Consider the following 10,845-nt stretch of genomic DNA (forward strand, 5'->3'; position numbering starts at 1 on the left):
TCCTGTGGCATGGACACAGTCCGCCTCATAAAGAGCCTCCTTGCACCCCGGGCGATCCTCGAGTGTTCTTACGAGGAAATCATCAACTCCCTGACGAGGTACCTCATGCCCCGGCCAACTACACTCGCCAGGCGGATAGAGTTCCAGGGCCGCGTCCAGAAACCGGGTGAGTCGGCCGCTGCTTTCATGGCAGCCCTGCACCAGCTTGCTATGGACCGTGCCTTCACCAAGGTGGAGGAGAACCTCCTAACGCAATTCGCCTGGGGCATCAGTGACATAAAGCTGCGGAGGAAGATGATCGGTACCGCCGACATAAAGATCGAGGAGACCCTCCAACTCGCCATCGCACATGAGGCCTCCCACCGCGACCGTCCCTCGTCTGCGTCTCATCTTGTGCTCCCCGACTCGGCGCCCAAGAACTCTGATGAGGAGGACATTCGTCTTGTCCGTCTGCCCTCCCGCCATAAGCCACCGGGACCTGCAGCATCAGGATCCTCCGGAACAACTGCCGGCTGTTCCATGTACGCCAGCTCCAGAGAGGCGCACGAGCGTAAGTCCTGCTGATTCTGCAACGTTACGTGTCACACATATGGAAAGCAGGGTCACCTCGCCCACGTCTGCTGGTCCAAGGGAAACCGACACCAGCAGCTTACAGCCCAGCCCCGACGCCAGACTGCTGCCACCTATGAGACAGCAGCGGAAACTTTGGAACTCTACCTCCTCACCGACCAGCCATCTCTCCAGGTATTACGCCTCCCCAACCTATCTGCTACCCCGAAGATCCAAGTAACTGTCTGGATCGAGGGTTCCCCCTGCCCTATGGAAGTGGAGTCACTCAGGGTTGGCGGCATCCATCATTTTGGTGGACACACTACATAAACTTTGCCCCAATGGGGGACCCCACGTACGCCCCTTCCCTTTGTGTTTGGTGGACTTCCAAAGGAACCCAGTTCCTATCTGGGGAGTGGGGACTTTCAGGGTACAGTACCGGGGTTTTGAGGGACTGTTGGACTTGATTGTGGTGGAGGGAAATCTGGTCAGTTTGCTGGGCTGGGCCTGGTTTGCTCCACTGGGCATCACGATTGGGGGGGTGTTGTTACTAGGGATTTTGCAGAGGTTTGCGGGGAGTTTCCCGCCATTTTCGATGGGGCTTTAGGGTGTTATAAAGGGCCCTTAGTTTCCTTACAGCTAGACCCCACAGTGGCCCCTATCCACATGCAATTCTGCACCGCTCCGCTGGCAATACAGTCTAAAATTGATGCGGAGCTGGACCATTTAGGGGCGCAAGGGGTCTTAGAGCCAGTATCACACACCATGTAGGAAACACCAATTGTAACCCCACTTAAACTCAATGGCAAAGTCCGCATCTGTGCGAACTACAAATGCACAATAATAAGGCCCCAGGCGAATAAGGCCACAATTAATAAGGCCACAATTAATAAGGCCACAACCACTCCTACGTTGTCCCGGTCATAAGTCATGTGCTGGCCTCTTTGGCGGGGGCTAAGATTTTCAGCAAACTAGATTTGGCTCAGACCTATCAACAGTTGCCGGTGGACGAAGCCATGGCTACAGCACAAACGATAGTCATGCACAGGGGGGCTTTTAAGGTAAAGAGGCTAAAATTCAGCATAAGCGTATCCCTGGGGATCTTCCAACAATTAATGGATTCATTGTTAAAAGGGATCCCTGGAATGACGCCGTTTTTTGACGACGTCCTTATTGTCACTGCATCCCCTGACGACTTTGCCCCCCACCTCCGCGCCGTCCTGCAACGCTTTGACTTGGCTGGCCTCAAAGTGAAATGGGAGAAATGTCTTCTCGGGGTTTCCGAAGTTGACTTCCTGGGGTTCTGTGTAGACGCTGCCTGCCTACATCCGGCTAAAGACAAAGTGAAGGCCATCGTGGAGGCCCTGCACCCACTTGTAAAGCAGAGCTACAGGCATTCTTGGGACTAATTAATTTTTACCACGCCTTTCTACCGCACAAGGCCGCAGTGGCAGAGCCCCTCCACCGACCCCTGGATAAGTCGGCTCCTTGGTCCTGGGGCCCGAAGGAAGTGGCGGCGTTCTGGGGGATGAAAGCGCTTTTGATTTCCAACAATGTGCTGGCCCACTTTGATGAATCCCTGCCGGTGGTCCTTGCATGTGACACCTCTCCCTACGGCATTGGCGCAGTCCTAGGCCACATCCTCCCTGACGGCTGTGAGGTTCCCCTGGCCTATTACTCCAGGACCTTAACGTCCTCGGAGCACAATTATGTACAAATCGACAGAGAGGGCTTGGCGATCGTTGCAGGGGTCAAGAAGTTTCACAACTTTCTTTACGGGCACCCTTTCACAATCACTATGGACCATAAGCCCCTCCTAGGCCTCTTTGCTGCCGACAAACAAATGCCCCAAGTCATGTCACCCCAGGTCCTCAGATGGTCCCTTTTTCTGGCTGGCTGCCAGTACTGCCTGGAGCACTGCCCGGGCAAGGCTATGAGTCATGCCGACGCACTGAGCTGGCTATCGCTGCCAGTCGCAGACACCGATCCCGCTCCTGCGCCTGGGGTTCTGCTCATCTAAAGTCTTCTGGAGCCTCCTCTGCAAGCTGCCGACATCGCTGCCCAGTCAGCCCGCGACCCCCTCCTCTCCTGGGTCTTGGGCTGGGTGGTGAGGGGTTGGCCTACGTCAACCCCAGGCTCCGAGTTTGCGGCTTTCAGTACCCGGAAAGATGAACTCTCGGCCCTGGAGGGGTGTCTTCTGTGGGGAGACCGAGTCATGGTCCCCAGCACCCTGAGACAGCGGGTACTCATGGCCTTCCACGAGGCGCATCCAGGCATCATAAGAATGAAGGCACTGGCCCAGAGCTATGTGTGGTGGCCAGGAATTGATGCCGAGATCGAGTCCTGGGTCCAGAGGTGCCAAACCTGCCAGGAAGTTTGGCCTAACCTGCCAAGTGCACCAACACAGCCGTGGGAGTCAACCCGCAAACCATGGTCCCAGCTTCACATCAATTTCGCTGGACCATTCCAGGGACTGTTGTTCTTAGTAATGGTTGACTCCTACTCGAAGTGACCGGAGATCAGTCCCGTGTCAACAACTTCTACGAAGGCCTTGATCCGGCCCCTCCGCCGGATCTTTGCTACACACGGGCTGCCGGACACGATAGTCTCTGACAATGGGGCAACCTTCACATCAGCAGAGTTCTAGGAATTCCTCCAAAGGAACCTGATACAGCACATCTGATCTGTACCCTTCCACCCTGTAACCAACAGCCAGGCCGAGAGGATGGTGTGGACCGCGAAGGAAGCCCTCAGCAGGATAACGGATAGGGACTGGGAGTTACGACCCAGAGGACGACACCTAACCCCGTCACCGGCCACAGCCCTGCGGAATTATTGATGGGCCGAAGACCAGCGACCTTGTTGGATCGACTACACCCGGACTGGGCCCTGGACTCCAAGAGGATGGTGGAACAGTGAGAGGCTCCGAGAGGGTTCTTCCCGGGTGACCCACTGTTCATCCGGAACTACGGAATGGGAAATCCATGGTTGGCGGGACAAGTGATCAAAGTCACGGGCCGGTATCTTACGAGGTATCGACAGAAGATGGCAGGCTCTTAAAGAAGCACTTGGACCAACTGAGGCGGTGACAGCTCCCAGAGGCAGAAGAACCAACACTATTGGCAGCAGGAACCGGCACCTACATACCTGAGCCCAGTAGTCAGCCTGAAGCCCCGAGCATCGAGCAGGCCTCTTCCAGGGAACCACCCCCAGAACCAATGGAACCAGAGACACTTCAGCTGCCACAACAGGCGCTCCAGCCCCAGGTCACAGATAGGCAACCGGAACCTGTAGCCAGTGACCCGGTACCAGCCCCCCGGCGTTCCGTCAGAGAGCGGTGACCCCCCCCCCCCGCTTATTTAAAGGACTATATTACGTATGTTGGGCCGGAACTATGGGGGGAGGGGTGTTATGTGGCGGTCCATGGCTATGGTCAAGAGCTTAGCTCCTCTAGACAATAGGAACCTAGGATCCTAGTTCCCCCAGCATGAACCAATAGAAACTTTGGCGGGAAATTCAAACCCTCCAATCGGACTGTGGGTGTGCTGCGTGGGTGTGTATATAGTTGGCCTTGCAGGGCCAGTTTGCAGTTCCAGTGTTAAGTACAATAAACGTGAGCAAGTGCATGTCGTTGTCCAAGTCCTCCATGCAGCGAACCCAGTACTTTTCACGGGAAATACTTGGAGATTTGGGGGGGGGAGCCTAAAGAGGGCAGGTTTGGGGGAGGGGAGGGACTTCTAAGGGGCATAATGCAATAATGTCCACCTTCAAAAGTGGCCATTTTCTCCAGGTGAACTGATCTATGTCGCCTGAAGATCAGTTGTAACCCAAGGAGATCTCCAGCCACCACCTGGAGGTTGGCAACCCTATTGTCATCTGCTCAGAATTCCCAGGGCTTAGTTAGAAAAGATGCTGGGGGATCCTTGATTAATTGGTTGAAATGGACCCTCTGTTAGCAGCTACTGAAGGGAAAAAGGGTGTCCATCTTTTGTCTGGCCTGGTGTATGCGCATATATGTGTGTGTGTGTGTGTGTCAGTTTAATTTGGAACAGCTACACAGGGGTGAAAGTGTTAACTGCTCCCCTGCCATCTCCCCGAGCTGAACCTATTTGTATTTTAAAAACACTTGGAAGATTAGATGATGGGTCTCCCATTTTCTCCTTTTAATCTGGGAGTAAAATTAGCAAGCCAATCCCTATAATTTGCCCTTGTTTACAAAAATTCAGAAATTTGTATTCTAACCTCTTTTTTCATGCACAGTTTTCAGTTCTGGTAGGGAATGAGATTTAAGTCTTTAAGGAAAAACAAGGCATTAAAAAGTACTTGACTGGCTGGGCTGTTACATCATTGACTGAAAGTCCACTTTCAAGAATATATATTTTTAAAAAAGATTTAAAATTGTTTAAAGTCAAATCACAAACTGTTTAAAGTCAAATTACAGAATAAAAGATGGGAAAAAATGCACTGAAATCTGAATTCTAGTTTTTGTTTCCAGATTTCAAATCCAGTCATGTGATGCAGTCATGTGGGGAGCTGTTCTACCCATCTGCCTCTCCAGCCATTTTTATCCTGCTCTTCATCTGAAGCTCTCAGGGTGACATACACAGCTCCCCTCCCTCCATTCCCCCCTCTACCAGAGTATCAAGTAGTCAGCTGATCTACAGGTTTATTGTGGGCTGGCTACAGGGCAGGGCTGCCTAAAGTACAAACAAGAGGGGAGTTCTCAAAGGAAAGCTGATTTGAGCCACAGAGGATTTCCAGCCAGGATTGTAATGAACAGTTGCTCCTTCAGGCAAGATGAAACAAGTCGCTTCTGGGAAACAAAATGTTCCCTAGCTACCTTCTTTTCTCACCTTGGTCACTGGATAGACATTATCTTTTCTTTTCCCTGATTCCTTGATATTTTGGCAATTTTCTCCTGCCCTTTCACGTTGCCATTCCAAATTGGTTGTTATCTGTTGTTGGCCCAGCTCCAAGTAATGTGATAGAGGGATGGGGGTTTCATACAATATATTTAGATCCCTTTATGAGCTGTGTCTGAAGCACTCTGGCCATTTCAAGCCATGGCATGTCCCCCCCCCCCCAGCCTTTTTGGCACTGGGGTGGGGTGGGAGTGTGGCACTTTGGAAGCGCCTCAGACATTTCAAACACCACACTACAGGACTCAGAAGCGCAAGGAAGACCTGAAGAAAGCAGGTTTTTTTTCCTTAAACCCAACTCAGCCCCACTTTGCAAATGGGACATAAGAGGCTTTGTATGAAAAAGTAAAAATATCTATTAACAGCCAGGAGCCTGAACGGTTGTGTCTGAAATGACACAAAAAAACCATTTAGCAACTGGCTGCTAAAATGGATTATAAAGTCTGTTTGAAAGGGGCCATAGTTGCAAGCCAGTCAGGAATTGTGGAGGGAACATGATGACATATAGGGATGCCAGCCTCCAGGTGGGACCTGGGGAATCCCAGGAATTACAGCTACAGATTACAGAAATCAGTCCCGCTGGAGATAGTGGATGCTTTGGAGGGTGGACTCTGTGCATTGTACCCCACTGAGGTCCCTGTCCTCCCCAGGCTCCAGGAGTTCCCCAACCTGGATCTGGCAACATCATGAAGTTAAGTAGCCAATCAGAATGAATAATGGGTGAAGCTCCCTGAGCCCCATTCAGATTTGGGTTTCCTAACTAAGCTTAACGGTGAAGCCCTAAGCAGAGTTACTCCAGTCTAAACCCACTGAAATCCATCTGTTTATGTTGGAATAACGCTGTCTAGGACTGCAGTATACATTTCAGATGAGCTGATACAGCTGTTTTAATTTCTTTTCGAACCTTTCTACATGCAAAACTGATGCTGTGTGTAAAACCACAGCCTCTTCCCATGGCTTGAAGTCGACAAAGGCGTATGAAAATAAAGATGCTCAGGTTTCTTAACCACAAGAAAGAAATGAAACTGAACTGTGGATAGTTTAATCAAACCCAAATTGGGCTAATTTAAATGTGTCTATCTTTGGGGGTCCTCATTGACTTTCAGGGAACGCTGACTTCTTTCTTTCCCTGCTTTCAGACTCTTGTTCCATGATTCGAAAAGGGCTGGCCGGTATTAAGAAATGACTGATGTTAACATTGGTAGTTATTCTTGTACAGAGAAGGTTAATTGCATCTCACGCCTGGAGGCCCTGGGTAATCACCACGAGGGCCATCCATGATCTTTTCGCCTTTGCTCAGCATTTTTGCAAGATAGGAAACGATACGGCCTGTTCAATGCCCTCAAAAAGCACCAGGGCCCTGGCACAGACAGTGGGTCCTTGGGTCTCATCCAGAGCGACCTTTCCAAAGTCAAGCAAACTTGTGCCAGCCCCATTCTGTTGAACCTGGATATGTGAGGATACTAGGTTCACCGGCAGGATGAGCTGACTTGTCCAATGTATTGTCGGGAAAATTTGTTCCGTGCGGCACTCCACTCCCCCTCCATTTCAACTTAACGAAACTATGTTGTATTATACCGATCATATTATGCCGGATTTCAAAGAAGTGTGTTGCCTCCCACCCAATCTGCTTCCAAGCTCAGTGCGGCATTTCTCACTAATCCCAGTGATGTTTTACTAATGTACACGTGCACTCCTGCACCCTGGTAAATCACCACACAAAAAGGAGTTTGACATGTATGATTGCTCTTTTTAGGTATGTGAAGGGCTGTCACTTTGAGAAGAGCAGTGAGCTGTTCCTGTTGGCAGCAGAAGAGAGAACTCGCAATAATGGGTTTAAATTAAGGGCGGGAAGGTAGGGAAAACTTTTTAATAGGAAGAGTTGTGCAACAGTGGAATCAGCTGCCTCGGGAGGTGGTGAGCTCCCCCACACTGGCGGCAGCAGCTGGACAAACACTTGTCAGGGATGCTCTCGGCTGATCCTGCATTGAGCAGGGGGTGGGACTAGACAGCCTGGATGGCCCCTTCCAACTCTATGATTCTATGATTCCCATCCAGACCCCACTAATAAAATACTGTTAACAAGCACACACAGTTGGGTTAACACAGAGGAAGAGAAAGGACACAAGCAAGCTGAAAGCAAATTATGTGTTCGCTCTCGGAATTAGAACTTACCTCCAGGCAACAGAGGTCAATTCCCCTGGATAAAATGGCTGCTTTGGAGGATGGACTATATTGCAGTTTACTCCATGGAGTAGGGTTGCTAGTTCCCCCCTGGCCACCAGTGGGGGATGATGGGGTAAAGTTGCCAGAGCAATGCTGGGAAACTCCTGGAGATTTGGAGGTGGAGCCTGGGGGTGACAGGGACCTCAGTGGGGTATGATGTCACAGAGGCCACCCTCCAAAGCATCCATTTTCTCCAGGGGAACCAGTCTCTGTAGTCTGGAGAAGAGGTGTAATTCCTGGGGATCCCCAGGTCCCACCTGGAGGCTGGCATCCCTACTATGGAAGTTCCGCCCCTCCCCAAGCCCCTCCCTCCACAGACTCCACCCCCAAGGTCTCCAGGTATTTCCCAGCCCAGAGTTGGCAACCTTATTGCACAGTGCCATATACAAAATTTATAAGCAGAAACTGTTTCCGGAAGCCTAATGTCATTTTGGCAGCAGCAAACCCAGAAAAATTTTGAAGCACCAGAATCCGGGGAGAAATGTCGACGTGGAGAAATCTGGAGGCGTCGTTCCCTGACCGTCCCTTTGCCTGCAGTCATTTTTTCTCTCCTGCTTTTTAAAAAAGTGAAGCCAAGGCCTTTCCTCTCTTTCAGTGTAACAGACCTGATTATTGGAGTGGAGAGGAAACTCAGCTGATTGCCAAACTCCGTAAGACCATCAACATTCATAAAATCATAAATGCTTATATGGAGCTATTTGGTTGGAAAGAAAAAATAACATGCTGCTAGTTCGATTATGCCAGTGTTTCATGCAGGTGGGGATGTGGAGGTGAAGGCATGCAGAAGTGCATGCTTTTTCCAGTTGGATACTTTGCATCTTGGAAAAGCGCTCATGTGAGGCTAAGTCTACATCAGCAGGTGATCAGGTCAGTGCTGAAAACCTGATCACTCAGTGTCTTGTGTTACTCCCCAGGTTGCCAGCTCCCGGTTGACAAATACCTGGAGATTTTGGGGGGTGGAGCCTGAGGAGGGTGGGGTTTGGGGAGGGGTGGGACCAATGTTCCCTCTAAGCTGTGAAGTCCTGTGAGCAAAAATTCTACTTTGTGAGCGACTGGCATTAAAGTTGTGAGCGAGCGATTTGGCTGCTGGATAAACTAGTTTGCTCTGGAGCCCTCCTTCCTGAGCGAAGACGAAAATGCATGAGCCGGAGGCTAAAAAACTGTGAGCTAGCTCACACCAACTCAGCTTAGAGGGAACACTGGGTGAGACACCAATGGGGTATAATGCCCTAGAGTCCACCTTCCAAAGGCATTCCCTCCAGTTGAAATGATCTCTGTTGCCTGGAGATTAATTGTAATCCCAGGAGATCTCCAGCCACCCCATGGAGGTTGGCAACCCCAGTTACTCTTGTTCACTGTGCATTGTAAATCTCATGCGTCCGTATGGAGGAAAGGTGGGTAGTTGAAACGTGGCTTGCCAACACGCCTGCAGGGGGAAAAAGTCCTGTCTCTTGCATCAGTAGGGCATAGGGTTGCCCGGTCCAATCTTCTCCCCAGTGGGGGGATTTGGGGAGGGGTGTGCTGGGAGGGGGCAGGGCCATCCCAACACAATGATGTCACACAGAGTGACATTATTGCATCAGGGATGGAGCACCATGCACGCACCCCCCTCCGCTTTCCCTCGACCATTTAAAGGGAAGCTTCCTTTAAAAATTTTTTTTGGGGGGAAGCGGGTGCCACGTGCACTTGCCCTGCAAGCCATGAATTCATGGCTTGTGGGGCAGGCACGCATGGGCCCGGCTTGAAAAGAGTAGCCACCACAGTGCCTGCCCTGCAAGCCACAAATTCGCTTCTTGTGGGGCATGCACACACAGCTCCTGCGCTTTTCAAGCAGGACCATGGATGACTGTTGGGGGTGGGGCTTCCCCCTGCCAGTCAGTTGGCCAGCATCTGGGGGGAGCCCAAAAAATCGTGGGATCCCCCATCCCCAGGCATCCCTAGCAGGGCATAATGCCAGAGTCTACCCTCCAAAGCAGCCATTTTCTCGAGGGAACCTGATCTTGGTCATCTAGAGATCAATTACAAAAGCAGAGATCTCCAGGCATCATCTGGAGGGTGGCAACCCTAGCAATGGCTAACAGTGTCAAACTGGAACTCAAAGATCCAGGTTCAAATTCCTGTTCTGCCATGAAATGTACAGGTGATTTGAGGCCAGTCATTCTCTCTCAGCCAAGCCTAATTTACAGGGTTGCCGTGTTACTCCCAGGGGCTGTCATTCCACTGCGTGGTCTCTCATTCCATTCCCAGAGTGGTGTATTTGGGCCCAGAGACCCTAATGGAAAATCCATTCCGCATTTTTATTGCAACTCTACTTGTACTGTAATGTATTTCATTGGAGCCAATGCCAGTCAATTGGCATTAATTCCTGGCTCCCATTATTTCCAATAGGCCTTCAAGTGTTTCCCATTGTTTCCAATGGGCAATCTGTTAGAAATGGAAAAGGGGATCCATATTGCCCCTTCCAACAACAAACTTATTCCCTCTTCAAGGGTTTTCAGAAAGCTACATACTCTTTTCCAATCTCACTTCAGCGCTAGTTCTTGTCCTCAAACTCACAGAGAGACCCAAACACTTTTGTTTTTGGTAGAATGACACCCCTCCCCTCCTTCACATGGCTGTTGTGCATCCTACATGAAGCAGGCAGATGCAAGCCAATGCCAGTGGTCTGCATCCACCAACTCACACAGCAGAACCAGAAAGTAAGTAAATAGATGGGGACAGGGGTCGTTTCGTAGAAAAAGAGCTAGGGGAACTCATTAGCATAACTCATTAGCATATGCCACACCCCCTGACATCACCGGAAGTGTGTCATAAGGCCACACCCCCTGACATCACTGGAAGTGTGACATAAATACTTGCAGAGTCAACCCTGCTTAGCTTCCAAGATCTGCAGTTCTTGAGCTGATGGGGACGTCTGGACAACCTGGACAGGTGGCACGCTAGTCTTAGTGGACTATACCTCCCCTCAAAATGAGGGGCCCGGCGGTGGACCTGCAAGGCCGGCGGGAGTGCGAGGAAGCTCCGCGAAGGCCCTCCCTGGCCCCAGGCAGGCAGGGGTGGGGAGAGGCGGGGAGGAAGCAACTTACCCTCCCTCTTCTCCTGCCTCCTCCTGGCTGAATGAGGGCCGGAAGTGGGGCGGCCGGAAGCAGGG

Source organism: Gekko japonicus, unplaced genomic scaffold (assembly GCF_001447785.1).
Source record: "Gekko japonicus isolate JY-2015 unplaced genomic scaffold, Gekko_japonicus_V1.1 scaffold112, whole genome shotgun sequence".
In the NCBI taxonomy this organism is placed as follows: domain Eukaryota; kingdom Metazoa; phylum Chordata; class Lepidosauria; order Squamata; family Gekkonidae; genus Gekko; species Gekko japonicus.